Source organism: Chiloscyllium plagiosum, unplaced genomic scaffold (assembly GCF_037043375.1).
Source record: "Chiloscyllium plagiosum isolate Xiang-an unplaced genomic scaffold, Cpla_swu_hap1 HiC_scaffold_27, whole genome shotgun sequence".
Taxonomy (NCBI): Eukaryota; Metazoa; Chordata; class Chondrichthyes; order Orectolobiformes; family Hemiscylliidae; genus Chiloscyllium; species Chiloscyllium plagiosum.
This window is the reverse complement of record NW_028270165.1, coordinates 12,903,183-12,923,901: the sequence shown is the minus strand read 5'-3', so window position 1 is coordinate 12,923,901 and position 20,719 is coordinate 12,903,183.

Here is a 20,719-nt window from a genome sequence, read left to right as displayed (position 1 = left end):
TGCGCACCTGAGGTCTCCAGCAATGTGAGGTGATGTTAGAGTCTTAAAAACAAAAGTCACACCACAGATTGGAAATTGAGGAAACGCCACCAAACTTCAACTCCAGAATGATGCAGCCGCAGCAGTACTCAGAAGAATAATACTGCATCAAACCCCTGGAACTTCCAGAGATGGGCACCGTCGGTGGAAAACCAGTTAACTTCAGACATCAACTGGGTGATAGCCAAGTTTGGGGAGTGAAGCTGAATGAACTTGAGATGTTTTATTTGTGGTTGCGACGTGCAATAATGTGCAAATCATTGTTTCAGCAGTTGATTGTCTGTGCGGTTTCTGAGTCAGGAGCCAAATTAAGGTGATTCACCCACAACCACAACAAGAGGCTTGGATTAATATTGACTCCATTGCATTCAAGAGAATGTCATCAATACTGTTACAAAGCGAAGGCTGAACCCACCCCGCCCCCCCTCCCCCTCACCAAGATCTCAAACTGAAACGTCCAAAGAGTGGCACGTTGCCCTTTAATCTGTAAAGTCAGTGTGATCAGTGGTGTAACCTGCTGTAGTGTTAAAAGTAAATCCCTGACACTTTACAACCGACAATCAGCAATTTATTTCACCAACTCTCACGGTGAACAAATGAACAAAACTACTAACAAACTGAAGAAATCCTTCCTAACTACTGAGTATTCTGGAATAAATCAAGATTCTTCTGGTATGCTTTTCCAATCAATACATGTCCCACTCAGATGACACAAAATAGAATTTAATCTCTCAGATTACAACCAGTTATGTGTCTTCCGGAATATTCTGCGCCATTTTCTGTCGGGGATGCCTCCTCCGATTCCTCCGTCAGGAATGTCCTTCTCTGTTTTTCTAAATGATGTTTTATCTAATACACAGATGACTGAGAGCGCCAATTCTTTATGATAGGATTGGTCCTGTTGTCAAAACTTTAGGATTTAAATTTAATAAATTTTTGGTAGCCAATGGGGCTGATTTAAATTGATTGGTGAAATTGAAAACCTGTTTTCTTGTCCTGCTAACTGTACAGCCTTTTGTTACAAATGTTTCAGTTCAAGTGCTTTTTGTTGTGATCATGTTCCTCCTTTAAGAAGATTACGTTGTTGGTTTATTTTCAGGAGGGGTTGTAAAAGGCTTCCCATTCATCTAGGATTAACGTTTTCACTAATGGTTAACAGATACTGGCTAAGGCAACAATCCGGGAAAAGGGTTTGACATTTTATTTTTCTAAAACGCTTCTACAATGAAAGGGCAGTTGTCCCATTCTTTTCCCCTGGTTTTGGTTTTGGCAAGCAGTCTGTCTGAAGCTGCTGCAGAAAGACATGTTTTCTGATTCAACAGATGTTTCTGGCTGACTCTAAAGCTTCAGGGAAAATAGTACCAGCGTATTCAGCCTCTCCCTGTAGCTCAAACCTTGCAACCCTGGCAACAACCTTCCAAACCTTTTCTGAACCCTTTCAAGTTTCATAACGTCTTAAAAAGACGTCAACTTTGCTCGACTAATGTGGGAGAATTTTCTACATGACGCGTTGTGTCTGAAAGAGCCCTCCCCTGTGCTATGACAGAGCTGCAGTGACTTTCAAAAGCCTGACAAATGCTGTTATCAGTCAAAGATTCATTGGGAGAAGCTTCTCAATCACATCTGTAAATGGAGAAAGTGTTTTTAATAATGAGACATGAGTAAAGGCTGCATTAATCTTTTGTTCTGAAGATTTACTCATACATCTCAAAACAGAGCATATGAACCCGGTCAAAAGAAGTCTACGGGAATATAAGACACCACTGCCTATTTGCCGACCAGGACCGACTTTACACAGAAAACATGGACATTTTAAATGAATGGGGTGCCATTCGTTTTAAGATCAGGTGAACTTAAGAGGCACATCATTGGCTTAGAAAGGAGAGATCCTTGACACACACACAGCCAAAATCATCACTGCCATTATTATCAAATTAGAATTTAGGCTGGATAGGCTGGGATGTTTTTCCACTGGAGTAGAGGAAGTTGAGAGGCAATATTTTCAAACCATGAGGGGTAGAGTTGGCTAAATGGTAGCTGTCTCTTCACTAGAGGAAGGATTTCAAGAGCAAGGACGCGTTTTATGGTGAGAGGAGAAAGATGGAAGAAAAAATGTGGGGCAAAATATTTACAGAGTGTAGTTCGCCTGGGGAAACAGCTGCCAGTGGAAGTGGTTGAAGCAGGTACATTAACAACATTGAAAAGGCGTTTCAAAAATACATGGGTAGGAAAGCTTTAGAAAGATATGGGCCAAGTGCAGGGAAATGAGGTTAGTGTTGACAAACATTTTGGTCAGCATGGACCAGTTTGGGCTGAAGGGCCTGTCTCTGTGCTATAGTACTCTATGACTGGAATCTCTTTGTAACTCTGACAGTGTTGAGTTTCCACATGAACCAGGATAAAGTGAGGACTGCAAATGCTGGAGATCAGAGTTGAGAGTGTGGTGCTGGAAAAGCACAGCAGGTCAGGCAGCACCCGAGAAGCAGGAGAATCGATGTTTGAGGCATAAGGACATCCAGATGAATATCTCACTAAATCATGCTGAATAAAGTCTGATCTCATTCGTCAACTCTGATGTGGAGGTGCTGGGGGTGGACAGGTCAGAAGTCACACAACACCAGGTGAGAATCCCAATAGATTGATTTGAACTCATGAGCTTTCGAAGCACTGTTCCTTCATCAGGTGAAGTGATGAAGGAGCAGCACTGATGAAGGAGCAATGCTCCCAAAGCTTGGGATTTCAAGTAAACCTGTTGGACTGTAACCTGGTGTTGTGTGACTTCTGACTTCAACTTCTTCAACTGCGCATTCATGTTGAACTTGATGTGATACTTTATCCAACTCGGCGTAGTTAAATCATATCGCTTGGAGGGGTTCATTTGAAACCTTCCAGGAGGTGAATTCAACAAGATTGAATTATTCAAAGTTACTAAATTCGAAACTTACATCAGGACCGGTAGTCATAGAGAGGTACAGCACGGAAACAGATCCTTCAGTCCAACTCGTCCACGCGGACCAGATATTCTTAATTAATCTAGTCCCATTTGCCAGCACTTGGCCCAAATCCCTCTAACCCTTTCTATTCATGTCCCCAACCAAATGTCTTTTAAATTCTGTAATTCTACCAGTCTCCTTCACTTCCTCTGGCAGCTTATTCCATGCACGCACCACACTCTGCATGAAAAGTTTTCCCTTTAGGTCCCTTTTAAATCCTTCCTCTCTCACTCTAAACCTATGCCCTCTAGTTCTAACAACATACTGATAAATCATTTCTGATGGAGATGTCAACGTTTCGGGTAGAACCCTTCTTCAGTCCTGAGGGATAATACCTGAAATGCTGACTTCTCCACCTGCTGGTGCTGCCTGCCTTATTGTGCCCAGCCTCCTGTTTGACTATTTTAGATTCCAGCATCTGCAGTTTTTTATTTTGTCTCTAATAAATGGTGGAGCAGATTCGATGGGTCAAAATATCCTAACTTCTGCTCCAATGGTCTTGCGGTCGTAGGTTTGTGCGGGTCTTGGGCTCAATGAGCAGCAGCGCCCACTGGAAGCAAGGTTCATAGAAATATAGAGGCACCACAGTGTGGAAACGGGCCCTTCTGCCCAACAAGTTCAGAGCGACCCTTTGAAGAGTAACTCACCCAGACACATTTTCCTACCCTATCACTCTGCACTTACCCCTAACTAATGCACCACACCTACACATATTTGAACACTATGGGACTATTTAGCTTGGCCAATTCGCCCAAACATGCGCACGTTTGCACTTTGGGAAGACACTGCAACTCGCAGAGGAAACCCACGCAGACACAGCGGGGAATTACATGCAAACGCCACACAGACAGTCACCCTGAGGATGGAATTAAATCTGGGTCCCTGGCGCTATGAGGCAGCAGTGCTAACCACTGAGCCACCACCCTCCGTCCCCCCCCCCCCACTCCCCCAGTAGAAAGCAAAAAAGCCTACCAACTCTCCCACTACCCCCACTGTCAGAAAGGGCAGGAGGTTCAGTCCGGGGGGTGACCCTCAGCAGCGTTACCGGCAGAATCTGATTGTTAGGAGCATTGGTGCCTCCGCTGGTGCTTGTTCAAGCTGCAGGACATTGTGAACCTCTGTCCACACTTGGGGCAGGGAAACGGCCTCTCCCCAGTGTGGACCCGCTGGTGCGTCAGTAGAGTGGAGGAGACAGCAAAGCCCTTCCCGCACACAGAGCAGCTGAAGGGCCTTTCCCCAGTGTGGACCCGCTGGTGCTTCAGCAGGTCGGAAGAGCGTGTAAAGCACTTCCCGCAGACAGAGCAGGTGAATGGCCTCTCGCCGGTGTGGACCCGCTGGTGAGCCAGCAGGTCAGAGGAATCGCTGAAGGCCTTCCCACATTTGGGGCAGGGGAAGGGCTTCTCACCGGTGTAGACCCGCCGGTGAATCACGAGGTGGGAGGAGCGAGTGAACACCTTCCCACAATCGGGGCAGCGGAAGGGCCTCTCCCCTGTGTGCACCCGCTGGTGCCTCATCAGGGCGGAGGAATCGCTGAAGGCCTTCCCACACTTGAGGCAGCTGAATGGCCTCGCCCCTGTGTGAACCCGCAAGTGCCTCAGCCGGGCGGAGGAATCGCTTAAGCTCTTCCTGCACTTAGGGTAGCTGAAGGGCCTCTCCCCAGTGTGCTCCCGCCGGTGCCTCAGCAGGGCGGAGGAATCACTGAAGGCCTTCCTGCACTTCGGACAGGAGAATGGCTTCTCCCTGGTGTGACTGCGCCGATGTGTCTCCAGGGCAGACGGGACACGGAAGCCTTTCTCGCAGTCGCCACACTTCCATGGTTTCTCCATGGCCGAAGCTACAGTTGCACACAAACGCGTGTATGTCCCCTCCCTGCCTCGAATTCCTCTTTCCAGGCCAGATAACTGTTTCAGGCTCCACACTCAGTGCGTTGCTGCAACAGTAGGGTCTCTCTTCCAGTCCCACTGATGCTGAAAATGTACTGAAACAGGAACCAATTGGATCATAGTTGAAAATTGTTGCAGTCCCGGTGGATTGAGTGACTCACAAATGCTGGAGAATCAGAGTAGAAAACTGCAGGTCAGGCAGCATCTGAGGAGCAGGAGAGTCAATGGTTCAGGCATCAGCCCTTCATGTGTTGATTTTGAAACTTCATCTTCAGATCAAATAGTCTGAAAAGAGATTACAAAAGTCAACACTGTCAGTCCAGGGTAGAAATTCAGAACATGCAATTCTACTTTCTGCAGAACATTCTTTTCTTTTATTATTCCACAAAACTGAAAGCACCATCCCTCTCTCTCTCCCCCCCCCTCTGTTCTCACTCCATTCTAATTCTCCTGAAATTGCTGATTCAGGATCTGACAGGGACAGAAGAGCAAAACAGTCACAACTGACATCTCTCTGAATTTTGGATATCTGCACCAGAAAATTAATATCTTCCACGACATTGGGATACTGTTGAGAGTGAGCAGGTCTGATTTTTGGAAGCAAAAATATGGTGTGTAAATTCAGGATGAACCGGCAATGTAGATTCTTGGCAACCAATCAGACACAAAATGGTAAACGTGCCCCCACAGGGGAGTTTTAGAATGAGACATCAAGGCTATGACACCAGAGAGAAATTGAACAGACTGGCATGGCAAACCAGAGTCATCTAGATATACAGCACAGAAACAGGTCCTTTGGTCCAATGGTCTATGCTGACCAGATATCCTCACTGAATCTGGTCTCATTTGCCAGCATTTGGCCCATATCCCTCTAAACCCTTCCTATTCATAAACCTATCCAGATGCCTTTTAAATGTGTCATAATTATACCAGCATCTACTACTTCCTCTGGCAGCTCTTTCCTTACACGCGCCATCTTCTGCATGAATTGCCCCTTCGGTTCCTTTTAAATTCCTCGCCCCCTCCCCGGGCCACCTCACCCTCAATCTTTTACTCTATAGTTCTACACTCCCAGAGAAAAGACCTTGTCTATTTACCCTATCCATTCCTCTCTTGATTTTATAAACAATGGAAGCATCAACGGCTCAGGGCGGGGATGGGGAGGGTGGGGGGGGGGGGGGGAGCGGGGGAAGTATGCTGAATGTGCTGGAGCCAACGCGTAAGAAGAGGACACAAAACCTTGAAGCTGCAATGAGGAATACTGCATGTGCTGTACTTGTACCTGTTGATTTTATTTGTGGGAATCAAGTGCATTTTAAAAATAAAAACAAACAAGATATCTATCCCTCCCCTTTCCCAATCTCCTAATGCTGTCCTGGACACAGAGTGAGAGAATTGGGAGCAGGAGTTGGCCATTTGAGCCTGCACCAACATTGAACACATCATAACTGAATATGAATATAACTACAGCCAGGTGGATAGATTGGGTTTTCTTTCACTGGAGCAGAGGAGATTGAGAGGTGACCTTATAGAGGATTATAATATCATGAAGGATACAGATGAGGTGAAAGGCAGGTGTCCTTTCCCTAGGGTGGGGCGTTCAAGATTAGGGAGCAAATTTTGAAGGGGAGAGGAGAAAGATTTTAAAAAGATATGACGAGCTCCATTTCTTTCTCCGGTTTGAGTGTGGAATGGGTGTCCAAAGGGAGTAGTGGATGCATGTAGAGTGACAATGTTTAAAAGACATTTGGAAATGTACATGAACAGGAAAGGTTCGGAGGGATATGGGCCAATCACTGGCAGATGGGACTAGTTGGGTTTGAGAACATAGTCAGCATAGACTAGTTGGTCCGAAGGGTCTGTTTGTGTGCTGTATGACCGTGCAGCTGTTCTGTACTGGTCTTAAAACCATTTTCTTGGAAATCCAAGATGGCGGTGGTTTGAGTGGTCTGCTGTGCTGGGCTCTGTGCCATACCCCCGGCAAGGTGGACTTTTACCCCCTCCCCCATCCTCATTAACCATCCGTAGGAGAAAACAATCGCTAATATAAACTTACTGAACGTCTAGAGCTGCTATAATTGTGGTTTGACAGCTTTAGGACCAGAATGAAAGCAAATGAAGGAAAGGGGCCGACAGGGGTGCAGCAGGTAGGGCACTCCCCTGCTACATCGGGGGCGCCTGGAGCCATTGCTCAAACTCCCAGGGCAGCCCCTTTGGATTTAATGGGACAGCAGTTTGGGACTCTCGGAGTTTGCCAAACTCTGAGATAAGATTGAAGCAGCAGTGGAACAGCTATCTGCCACACTGGAAAAGCATGGAGCAGGAAATTCAAATGTTGGCCCGAAGAGAATCGGCAGCGGAGGAGAGGACCGTGGCATCAAGACCGTGGCGGAGGTCTCAGGAGGAAGGATCTAAACGCTGGAAGACCAGGTTTGGGTCCTTCAGGAGCAAGTGGACGACCTGGAAAACTAAAGTAGAAGAAATATCTTACAGCTCGTGGGTCTTCCGGAATGTGAGGGAGGCGAAGACTTTATTGGATTCCTGGGGCTGGAGTTGGAGTCGGGCCTGTTGAGTGTGAAGCGGGCCCACCGGATCGAAATGCGCAGGTCCGGGTCGGACCCGCAGCCCCGCGTGGTCCGAGTGCGCCTCCTGGATAAAAGAGAAAAACAGTTAGTGATTGTAACAGCAAGTAGACTGGGAAGAGATCCACAGGCTTTAATGCACAACGGCTCAAGAATAATATATTTTCAGGACTTCTCGGGAGCCTGGATTAAGAAAAGGGCATTTGATGAAGTTAAGAGAAAATTAAGGGATCTGAACAGAAAATATTCTTTGAGGTCCCTGACCGTATTGCGTTTCTCTCATGGAGGGATGGTATATAATTTTGATTCAGCAGAAAAGGCGAAGGACTTTGCAAATTCTCTGAATTAAAGAAATCGAGTCGGGGTGAAGGCGGGAGGGACATCATTACTTTTTTGCCCCTTTTCATGTGGTTATCGGCTTTATACGTACTGCCTTGACGTAAAACTGGAATTATACAGTATATCAGTCAGTTAGGTATTGTCTGAGGCCATTTCTTTACTGCTGTCCTTTTGTGTTTGGATTGGGGGTGGCTATACCTGTGCTTAAGATGTATGGAGAAGGGGTGTGGGGAGATGGACAACCATTGTTAACTCTCAGAATGTAAATAACATGTTTTTTTCAATCTGTGAATTGCCTGGAGTTTGGGGCACAGCCTCAGTGGGAAGGAGGCAGGATGGTGGCAATGGTGGGGTTGGGGGGTTGAGGGGGGAGATCTCTACATAATTGGGGGTTATTTGCGCATTTGCTTAAGTTATATGTGGTGGTTAGATTTTTATTTATAGTAGTTTTGAATAGGAGCAGTTTTTAGACTTTATAGAGTTAATGTCTTTGTTGCTCACCACCTCAGATAAGCTTCCTCCTCTTGGGAAACCACGGGCTGCCCTGGATGACCATGGCTACTGATTCATTCAGGTGGTGCCCCTGGAATGTAAAAGGGAGCCATTCCCCCATTAAAAAGAAAGACGGTGCTGTCAAGCCTCAGGAAGGAAAGGGTGGACACATTTAACTGATAAGGAACATCTGAAACTGCAGCAAGGAGGTTATGATAGGGTATTCTTCTCCTCCTTTAGCTCCAAGTGTAGAGGAGTGGCTATACTGGTAAGAAGGAACCTCCCTTTCCAGGTAATTGAGCAAATTAAGGACAAACATGTGACTGTCCGTCATTCTTAAAGCTCTCATACATGGTGAAGAGTATGGCGTCCTGAATGTGTATTGTCCCCCCGGTGCACCCTCTTAAATTTCTAATTGATGCAGTTGCTAAATTAATGAGTCTTGGGGTACGCCGCATGGTCACTGGAGGGGATTTTAATCGCCTAATAGATCCCGAGGTAGACAGGGTGCCAAGGGGCCAGGCAGGTACACCCGCGCAACCTAAGCAGTTGGTGGACATGTGTGAGGAGTTGGGATTAGTGGATGTGTGGAGGCATCTCCACCCTAATGGAAGAGACTTTACTTTCTCTTCCAACCCACACAAGTACCACATGGGAACTGACACTTTTTAATGCCATTGGATTGCTTGGACAGAACATTGGCTTGTGAAATTGGCAATATTGCTGTCTCGGACCATGTGCAAGTGTAATTAGATGGTAAACTCAAGAGTGGTGGAATGGATGCACAGCACTGGTGCATGGACCCATTCCTGTTAAGGGATAGCAAATCTGTTGAGTACATCACAAGAGTTCAGAGCCTTCTGGGATATCAACTCGGGTACGGCCAGTAATCCGGAAATACTGTAGGAGGCCACTAAGGCATCTTTATGAGGCCTGATTATTTTTTATTCAATGACGAGAAGGACGCAGAGGAAGGAGTAACAACAGATGTTGGAGACCCGTCTGCAGATAGCTGAGGAAGTATATTACAATAGGCCTTCACTGGTCAAGCTGCAGCTCTCCGGGCTGCTCCCAACTCATTGCATACACTGGGAAAAAAAAGGTCTGCTTTGCTCAACAAAGATTGTTTGATTTTGTAGATAAGCCAGGTAGATATCTGGCCAGAAAGAAAAATGTTTCCCAATCTATTATGTCTGTTAGAGAGAAGGCTGGTACAGTTACCGGTGAGTTAAAGAAGATTTAGGGAATACTTTGCAGGGTTATATCGGTCGGAGGGAGATGAACATGGTGCAGCGAGAATACAGGCCTTTTTTGAGATCCTGCATCTCCCTAGTATAAACGCGGAACAGGTTTCCTGTTGAATGGGCCTATGACGATACAGGAGGTGCAGGATGCAATAAAACATCTCCAAGGTGGCAAAGCACTGGGGTCAGATGGATTCCCAAGTGAATTCTATAAGGAATTCATAAATATGTTGGTGGGGATGTATCGCTATTCATATGCACAGGATTATCTTCCGCCCTCTCTTAGGAAAGCTAATATCTCCCTCATTTTAAAGGAGGGGAAAGAGCCCGAAGAATGTGCTTCATACAGACCCATTTCACTGTTGAATGTAGATTTTAAAATTCTACCCAAGACGCTGACCCTGAGGTTGGAAAAGGTGTTGTTCTGTATTGTGAAAGAAGATCAGATGGGTTTTGTTAAGGGCCGTAGCTCCTCCAACAATATCAGGAGGGTACTGAACATGGTGCAGGTATGCCAGCAAAGGTTGATCCTGGGTTCGGTGACCTCCCTAGATGCAGAAAAGGCATTTGACCAGATAGAATGGCTGTACCTGCTTGGGGTCCTCAAGCGCTTTGGTCTGGGTACAACCTTTGCTAGGTGGGTGGTGGTGTTGTATAATGATCCTAAAGCAGCAGTCATCACAAATGGCACGAAGTCAGATAATTTTAATACTGGGAGAGGTAGTCAACAGGGGTGTCCTCTTTCACCACTGCTATTTACCTTGCCAATTGAGCCATTAGCTGAAGCTACCAGAAGGATTCCTGAAATAGTGGCGCCAGGAGTGGGAATGGGGGAACATAAGATTACCCTATATGCTGATGATGTCCTTTTGTTCTTGGCCAATCTGGAGGAGTCCGTTCCTAGATTGATTCGAACAATTAATTTATTTGGGTGGGTGGGGGGAGAGAATTAGTGGAGGTGCCTGATCTGAAGGATGGAATGCAGTTCCTGTTTAGATGGTCGTCAAAAGAGTTTTTGCATTTGGGAATTTTTATTACTCTTGCCTTCCACCAGCTGTATAAAGCTAACTATGTACAATTACTGGAGAGGATAAAGCAGGATTTGCAGCGATGGGACGGATTACCGTTTTCATGGTTAGGCCGAATAGCTCTGATTAAAATGAATGTTCTTCCTCGCCTATTGTACCCCATGAGAATGCTCCTGTTGTTGCTACCCAGATGAGTATTACTGAGGCTCAATGGTTGGCTCGGTTCTTTTATTTGGTGTCGCAGCCGCCCCCTAATTAAGTTTATCAAATTGCAGCTCTCACAGGATGAGGAGGAGTAGACCTTTTGGACTTGAAGAGATATCAAATCTGCGCTTTCTTAGCATATGTGTGTGACTGGGCACGAGGGGACTCGGGGTCGATTTTGCTTGACGTTGAAGCATTGCAGTTGAGATGTCCCCGACTTAATCCATTATTCATTGATAAGATGAAATCCGAGACTGAGCAGTGTAAGAGTACAATCATTTTAAATACAGTGAAAGCCTGGAGGATAATGAGGCAAGACAAGGGCAATTGGCTGATGACCTCACTGATTACCCCACTGGTGGCAGCCCAAGAATTTAAACCTGGGGCAATGGACTCCGGCTTTAAGTCATGGGAGAATAAAGGAATCTTCTGTCTGGGAGATTTATTCGAGGGTTAGGTCTTGATGTCATTTAGCCAGCTAAGTCAGAAATATGCATTGTCTAATAGGGACCTTTTCCGGTACTTTCAGCTAAGGGATTATATACAGAGGAATACCACGCTTCTGGCTCAGCATGACAGGTCAAATGTGGAGTAAAGAGTACTCTGTGGACAGGTGCTCTTTCAGTTAGTACGTTGTATCATTTACAGAAGGGACGTACCTTAGGGGATGTGGAGGGACTCTCTAGGATGTGGAATCGGGAGCTAGGATAGGATATTTCATTAGAAGTATGGCAAGATATATGGGAAAATGTAAGGAAAATGTCAATATGTAACACAGCACAGGGCATGCAATTGAAGATTTTACACAGGGCTTATGTGGCGCTAGAGAGGCTAGCTAAGTTCAAGATAGGCACATCACCAGGGGTCCCAAATGTAAAATTAGTATAGGCACTCACACACTGCTATTGGTCATGTTGTAAGATCCAGAGATACTGGAGTGCTATAGTAAGGGATCTGAAGGACATCCTGGGGGATTGAAGTTAATGTGAATCCGGTATTTCTTCTTCTGGGGTTGCCAAATTTGCCTTCTCTTGGAGAACACAGGAAAAGACTGTGTAACATTCTTAAGCACTGTTCAAGGAAGAACATTTTAATTAATTGGATGTTGGAAAAACCTCCAGGGCTTATGGGGTGGCATATGCTGGTGATGGAGCACCCCCCCCCCCCCCCCCACAAGATGACCTCACAAATATGGTGCACCACAAAATAGTAGTTTTACAAGACGTGGCGGCCCTTTCCAAATTATATTGATGCAGACTGATCAGCAGTATTAATTAGAGCTGTGGTATAATTAATACTGCTGATCAAGTGGGAATCAGTCCGGGCGCTCATGGGCCCTGGGAGGGCAAGGCTGGGTGAAAGGAATACGGGTGCAATAACTGGTGCTCCCATGGATGGGAGCCTTAATGGAGATGTGGTGAGTGAAATAGAATAAAGTAATGTGATATAATTCAAATTAACTTAAATTATGTTTAATTTTATTTTTATTCAATTTGATTGTAGTTTAGTTTAAGCTAAGTTTGTTCTAGTAGAATAATAGGTAGCTCATTCTTAATAGTATCATAATATGACATTGTTGTACTGCTATTTTTCTGTATTTTGGTATTGTTCTTTTTTGTATATAGAGGTGCTGTGAGAGATTTGAAAATGTTTCTAATAAATTTTTTTTTTAAATTCTTGCCTTCCCCATAACTATTTTTGACATTCAAAAGTCAGATGAACTTAGCTTTGAATATATTCAATATGTCCCAAACTACAGGAAGGCATCCCCACTTTGAACTAATTTCCTCTTGCTAATATACCACTTGCCTTGCTGATTGCTTGCTGCACCTATGTGACAACTGGCATTGACTGGAGTAGAAAGCCTGAGCAGAAGGTATCTGAGGCACGTTTGTACATCCACACATCATTCCTGATGAAGGGCTTTTGCCCAAAACGTTGACTGTTCTGCACCTCGGATGCTGTCTGACCAGCTGTGCTTTTCCAGCGCCACAATTTTCGACTCTGATTTCCGGTATCTGCTGTCCTCACTTACTCCACATCCCAATATATCACCATTTAAACAATTTACCTCCTTTCTGTTTTTATTTCATAGGAAAGGCTATAACTTCACACTGCGTTACTACGTTTACCATGTGTTTGCCAATTGAGACACATACCTGAACCAACTTTGCTGCATGTCAAGAACTGAACACCAGAGTGAAAAAATAAAATGGAAAAGGGGGTGAGAACAGTGTGTTGTACTCACAGATGTTGGACAGAGGAAAGAAGTTGCAGTCTGGGATGAAGTTAAATCTTCATTCATAGAGAGAGGAGCAGCAACACCTTCACAAGCGCATTGTCCAACTTCCGCATTCAGACAATTGGGGGGAGGCTCTCAATTGCAGGAGGACCACACTCCTTCCGGTCCTTCAGAGCTTCCCATTGGTCGATCAGAAGAATGTTGCGCGCCATTTCCGCTAACAGCAAAGACCATTCGTCGTATTTTGCTGACACCAGCGTATATGCACAATGCTTCCTGACACCGAGAAGCATGTGCAGTATGCCCAGTGGAGATGCTGGTCCAACTGCCAATCGGAGAGAAAAAAAGGCTGGAGCCACACTTCTTTTGTTTTCCTGGGGCTCAACAGTTTATTCCTTTTGCATTTTGTCTGGCTGCTCAATTTTTGAATGTCTTTTCCCCAGGGTAGAGGAAATTCAAAACTGGAGGGGCATAGGTTTAGGGTGAGAGGGGAAAGGTTTAAATGGGACCGAACTGGTAACATTTTCATGCAGAACGTGGTATATGTATGGAATGAGCTGCCAGAGACAGTGGTCGAGTCTGGAACAATTACAACATTTAAAAGGCATCTGGATGGGTATATGAATAGGAAGGGTTGAGAGAGATATGGGTCAAATGGTGGCAAATGGATCACCGGATTAATTTAGAATATGTGGTTGGCATGCACCGACAGGTTTGTTTCCCTGCTCTGCAACTCTATGACTCTATTACTACTTAATCTGAACCAACTTCACAAGATGAGGAATTGGCCATTCCATCCTGACAGCCTGTCCTCAACTGTGGCCTAATTGCACAGATTTCAATGCAAGTTTCAGAAAAATGTCTGGAGCTTTTTTAAAAAATAATTGAATTTGCTTTCAACCTTTACTGATGTTTTTGAAAATATCATTTTAGCGATTCTCAATGTTAAAGATCAGCCATTTCTCACACCACACCCTCCCATCTCCCAAGTAGAGTCATCACCATCCGCGCTCTCTCGATCCTTAGATGGGCTGATACAAGAAAGGATGAGGGTGGGGGTGCAAGTAGAGAAATTGGACGGGAAACAGAGGCTAGGGGGAAGAGAGAGAGAGAAATGGACACGGGGACAGAGCATTGGAGTTAGAGAAACCCTGGGGGTGCACAGGGTGGGGGGCAAAGCGTTTGTCAGAGAGCGAGAGAATGGGGGTGCAGAGTGTGGGGAGAGAGAATGGACGTGGGTCAGTGGGTGGGGAGAGAATGGAAGGGGGGCAGAGGGTGGGGAGAAAGAGAGCAACAATGAGTGTTAGGAGAGGGTGGGGGGAGAGACAGGGAATGGATGGAGAGCAGAGGATGGGGAAGAGAGAGAATGGAGAGGGGCAGAGTGTGGGAGGAGAGAGAGAATGAATGTGGGGAGAGGGACTGAATGGAGGAAAGCAGAGGGTGGACAAGAGACTGGACTGGACAGGGGGCAGAGGGTATGGAGATAGAATGGACGGAGGTGCAGAGGGTGGCGTGTGTGACGGGGGGGGGGGGAGCTGGGATAGCGAGAGAGAATAGACAGGAGGCGCTGTGGGCATGATTGGATCTTGATTGAATGGGGAGTTGGTGAATGCGTCCCACCCACTCCCAGCATCCCCTTCTTTGCACATGCGCAGTGCAGATTTTTGTGAAAGACGCGAGAGAGAATCTGGAGCGTGAACGCAATTACCCTCAGATCCTGGCATCAGCAAACCACTGCCTTTCTGTTTTAAAATGTAAATAAAGATGTGGGCAATATACTGGGAACGGCAAGAAGTGACTAAGAAACTGAACCGAGAGTCAGCGCTTTCCGGTGAGGGGAGCTGGGCAAAAACAGGAGGATGGAAGGATGAATTCGAGTTGGAATCCATTGAAAGGTGGAGGAAATGGGAGACAGAGATTTCGGGTAGGAGATAGGGAAGGCTGCTCGGTACAAACGAGAATTCTCTTATCCTATTTCCTGCCCTGCACTGACAGCAATGATCTGTTTTCTCAAGGTATTAGCAGAGGAGGATTTGCTGTTCAGGCGTGCACAAGAAATTTACTCAGGGCCTGAATATCAGCAGCGTTTGAATCCAGGAGGGGAAATTATTTCGAACATCAACGTGACTTGAGAAGCCCCGTGATTATACGCAGCCTGCGTGGGAGTGTTCCAGGGTTCTGGCTGTGCAGAGAACTTTAACTCTGCAGCGAAATGTGGACTAGTGTTCTCGCCGTAGACGAGCCCTTCTTTGGATCGTTGAAGCTGCTGAGACGCAATGACCCCTGCACCGTGGAAACTCTGTGGAAGCAAATTCAATTCCCCAAACGGGCTGGAGTGTCACCAGGACTGGCATGAAGCCAATCGATTCCTTCAATCCAAGACTGTAGGTGGTGCGGCAACAGCTGCCTCACAGTGCCAGGGAGTTGAGTTCGAGGCCACCCTCAGGGTGATTGTCTGTGTGGAGTTTGCACTTTCCTACCCCCCTCCCCCTCCCCCCATCTCTTGGTGCTCTGGTTTCCTCCCAATATGTGCAGCTTAGAGTGGATTGGGTGTTCTAAATTCAGGGATTAGCTGCGGAGGTTATTGAGTGGGATGCTCTGAGGGGGGGTCAATGTGCATTGTTGGGCCAGAGGGCCTTTTTTCACAGTATAGCGGGTTTGATGATTCCCCCAACGTGTCTGCAGCCTGGCTTCCAGCTGCATCTCTCTGAGGCGAAGGTCCTCCAACATGTGTTTTCCTTAGTTTCCAGCACCCAGAACCTCCCACCTTCTGCAAATCGAAAGACAAGTCCCACCCTGCCCTCTACAATGTGTGCTATGTGACTGCTTATTCAGTTTTAGTGGCCCAGCAGAGGCTGGTAGCCAAGTTCGGAACACATGAGGATGGCATCAACCAGGACCTTGGATTCATGTCACATGACAGGTAACCCCACTTCACTGTCACTCGCTCTCACACCCACACAAAGCACACACTCTCACATTCACACAGATCCCTCTCAGACACACACATATACACCCTCTCACAGGCTGATACTCTATCACTCGCACACTTTATCAAGCACGCACACACTCACCTATAGTCTCATGCATGCGCACTTACATATAAGCCTTTGGTGTGATTTTGTATTTGCAGATACATTGTGCGCTTTTTGAGCCAAATACAATCTACAGGCAGTTAATCCATGTGAGATTTTATAAATTCCTACTTTGGAAATAGAACCAGTCTCACTCAAGATTGGGATACAGACCTTAAGTTGTCTCGAGAATGTGTCTTCAAACAAGTTCTGGGATTTACATATTAATGAACCAAAACCTGCAACCCATTCTAAAAGATGAAAGACTTCACAACAATCTAAGTTGTTCTATATCATTTCTGTTGCATGAAACTGCGATCTTTTGCTATAAATTCTCCTATGATCCTTCTCCACAAACACCTGATGAAGGAGCAGTGTTCCGAAAGTTCGTGCTTCCAGATAAACATGTTGGAGTATAACCTGGTGTTGTATGATTTTTAACTTTGTTTCTTGTGAATACATCCCACACTTCCCGGTGCTGCCAGTAAACCTTACAATGTCGATGAAACGATGCAATACCTGCAGAGATGAAAAACTTACAATTTCTAACAATATTAGCTACTCATTCACTGCTCCTTCTGATACGCGATATTGGAAACTTAGTGCAAGAGGTTGAAAGAAATGAGCAGTTTTAAAACAAAAACCTATTGGATCTCATAGCTTTCATTGACAGTCTGAGACTGGGGTTAAGTTCAAGTAACCTTTATTGCCACCCAACTTTGTTACAGCTTCAGATTTCCCCAGCAAAAAAAAGTGTATGAAAAGAAGCATTTTTTTAAACAGCTCAAAGCTCACACACTCCTCCCAACTCCACTTCCTTTACTGTTGGTCAGCACCAAGTTGTCCCTTTATAATTGGATTCTTGGTACAGCCTTAAGCTGAAGGAAGTATTGCCTCACTCAGCAATTTCCACCCACACACTGTATCCATTTTAGTTATTCCCACTCATTTGACATGGTGGGGGGGGCAGTCAAGAGTCAACTATGCTGCTGTGGGTCTGGAGTCAGGTGTATGCCAGACCGGATAAAGGATGAAGTTGAGATGACTGAGTGAATCCTTTCCCACAATGGCAGTTTCCTTTCCTAAAAGGAACATGAGTGAATTAGATGGCAGTTTCTCCCCCCCCCCCCCCCCAAAAATGGTTTCATTATTAGATTCAGAACTCCAAATTTCTGACCGAATTCCAATCCCACCATCTGCCTCGGCTGGATTCAAACCCCGGGAATCCCCGGAACTGAGTTGATCGTCCAGTCGATAATGGCACTCGGCCGTCACCACTTCAATCCCCCTGCAATGGCATGTGAACTCAATAGACAATAGGTGCAGGAGTAGGCCATTCTGCCCTTCGGGCCTGCACCACCATTCATTATGATTATGGCAGATCATCCGCAATCAGTATCCTGTTCCTGCCTTATCTCCATAACCCTTGATTCCACTATCCTTGCTAGCTCTATCCAACTCTTTCTTAAACGAATCCAGAGACTGGGCCTCCACTGTCTCCTGGGGCAGAGCATTCAACACACCCACCACACTCTGGGTGAAGAAGTTTCTCCTCATCTCTGTCCTAAATGGCCTACCCCTTATTTTTAAGCTGTGTCCTCTGGTTCGGCACTCACCCATCAGCAGAAACATATTTCCTGCCTCCAGAGTGTCCAATCCTTTAATAATCTTATACGTCTCAATCAGATCCCCTCTCAATCTTCTAAACTCAAGGGTATACAACCCCTGTCGCTCCAACCTTTCAACATAAGATAGTCCCACCATTCAAGGAATTGATCTCATGAACCTACGCTGCACTCCCTCAATAGCCAGAATGTCTTTCCTCAAATTTGGAGACCAGAACTGCACACAATATTCCAGGCCAGCATGCTATTAGCTTTCTTCACTACCTGCTGTACCTGCATGCTTGCCTTCATTGACTGGTGAACAAGAACACCCAGATCTCTTTGTACTGCCCCTTTACCTAACTTGACTCCATTTAGGTCGTAATCTGCCTTCCTGTTCTTGCCACCAAAGTGGATAACCATACATTTATCCACATTAAACTGCATCTGCCATGCATCTGTCCACTCACCTAACCTGTCCAGGTCACCCTGTAATCTCCTAACATGCTCCTCACGTTTCACGCTGCCACCCAGCTTTGTATCATCAGCAAATTTGCTAATATTACTATTAATACCATCTTCTATATCATTAATATATATTGTAAAAAGCTGCGGTCCCAGCACTGATCCCTGCGGTACCCCACTGGTCACCGCCTGCCATTCTGAAAGCGAGCTGCTTGTCACTACTCTTTGTTTCCTGTCAGCCAACCAATTTTCAATGCAAGTCAGTACTTTGACCCCAATACCATGCGCCCTAATTTTGCTCACTAACCTCCTGTGTGGGACTTTATCAAAAGCTTTCTGAAAGTCCAGGTACACTACATCCACTGGATCTCCCTTGTCCATCTTCAGAGTTACATCCTCAAAAAATTCCAGAACTCGCTGGTGGCTCCGCAGGTGGGAGGAGCAGGTGAAGCCCTTTCCACACTGAGAGCAGATTAACGCCCTCTCCATGATATGGACCCTTTGGTAGATTACAGTGTAGATGTCTGAGTGAACCCCCTTCCCGCACACAGAGCATGTGAATGGCCTCTCCCTGGTGTGGATCGGCTGGTGCCTCCACAACTTGCCCACATGACTGAAGCTCTTCTCGAACTTAAGGCAGGTGAATGGCGCCTCTCCGATGTGGACCTGCTGGTGGGTCAGCAGGGTGTAAGAATCGACAAATCCCTTCCTGCACTCAGAGCAGGTGAACGGCCTCTCCCCCAGGTGAACCCGCTGGTGTTTCGGGAGGTGGGATGCATCGATGAATCGCTGCCCACACAGAGAGCAGGAGAACGGCCTCTCCCTGCTGTGAACCTGCTGGTGTGTCTACAGGTGGGACGACTGAATGAATCCCTTCCCACAATGGCGGCACATGAATAGCCTCTCCCTAGTGTGAACTCGCTGGTGTGTCTGTAGGCTGCACAGCCAACTGAATCCCTTCCCGCATACTGAGCAGGAGAACGGCGTCTCCCCAGTGAGAACGCATCTGTGGGTGTCTAGCCCCAATGGGGAAGGGAACCCATTCCCACAGTCCCCACATTTCCATGGTTTCCCCATGAGGGGAGCATTCTTTGTGTCGCGCTGGATTTGAAATTAAAAACAGAATGGATACATAGTCTCTCCCCACTATGAGGGGTGAGATTTTGATCCCCCAAGCTGAGTAAATTGTTTGACGCATTTTTCACAGACAGCGTACTGAATCTGTCTCACTCGGGTGTCTCAATATTATTCCTGCCACACCAGTGTTCAAAATCTCTCACACAGACAAAAGCAAACATTTCTTCTCGAATTGAATGGCTGCTGATATTCAAGCTCCAATGATTCAAGTGGCTCTGTCAGAAGATGATGTATCATTTGTTTTCAGATTTCTTTCTGCATGTCTTCCTCCAAAAAGAATCACAAATTGAGTGATCACTGTCAGTACTGTTAAATGAACATAACATCGGTGGCAATTCCTGTAGATTGCTAGATGAGTGCTGACCATATATTATGCAGGACGCAGAAAACCCTCATGCAACATGATAGCCTTAAGTGTGTATGGAGGACAACTTAATTTAGATCGCAATAACCTGGAACAATCTGTTGACAAAGGTGCTGGAAATGGAGCTGAATCAAGAATATGATAATGAAATGTCAAGGCTGCTTGGGAAAAGAAAGCCAGTGAAGTTACTGAATGACTTCCTGCTGTCCTTGTAAATAAAAAAGAGACAAGAGATATAGAACGTAACTCTATTACTGCATTAGAAGGTGAAAAATCATAGTCACAAAGTTTTTATAACAGCCAATAATATCAGATATACACCATATGAAGCAACAGATGTCGACATTTGAAATCAATGTGCCAATCCCTTAAATACTGCTCAGTTCCATGAGAAACTACCCTTATAATTCTGAACATGAGGAAAGAAGTAAACCTTTTCCAGGGTGCAAACTCTCTACGTGCCAAACTGAGGGAATACACAAGGAAAATACCTTTGAGAGGGACAGAGAGCATCTGAGCACCTTTGGAGAGCCTGCTCCCTCCATGGAGTCACTCCAGTTGCTACAAGTGAACAGTCTCTACCCCACACCACACCCCGCCACGCCTCTCTCTCTCCCTCCGCCCAGGATGAGGAATGGAAAGGGAGAGACCTTGCTTTGCTCCCAGATATTACCCAGAGGGAGGGAGTTTCACTCTGAAATTGACAGGGCTACCTCCACGTTGTGACGTCCACAATGGGGTGGGGGGGAGGCGCACTGCTCCTGCGCTGCCCTGCAGCTGAGGCACATGGGGAGGGGAGGACACTTTGCAAACTCCTTTCGCTCTTCTCCACGTCAATGCGGTTTGAGTTCAAGCAAAGCACGGGGTTTAATTTTAGCTTTACACTCTCAGAAGACGCCCACCTCTGTGAATCCAACACTTTACTCCCCCCTCCACTCCATGGAAATATCGATTTGAGAGACTCCAGAGTTGGAGTTGCTACCATACCTATTGTAGGGGGTTTGGCAGAAGCTGTTGATTTTAATGAAC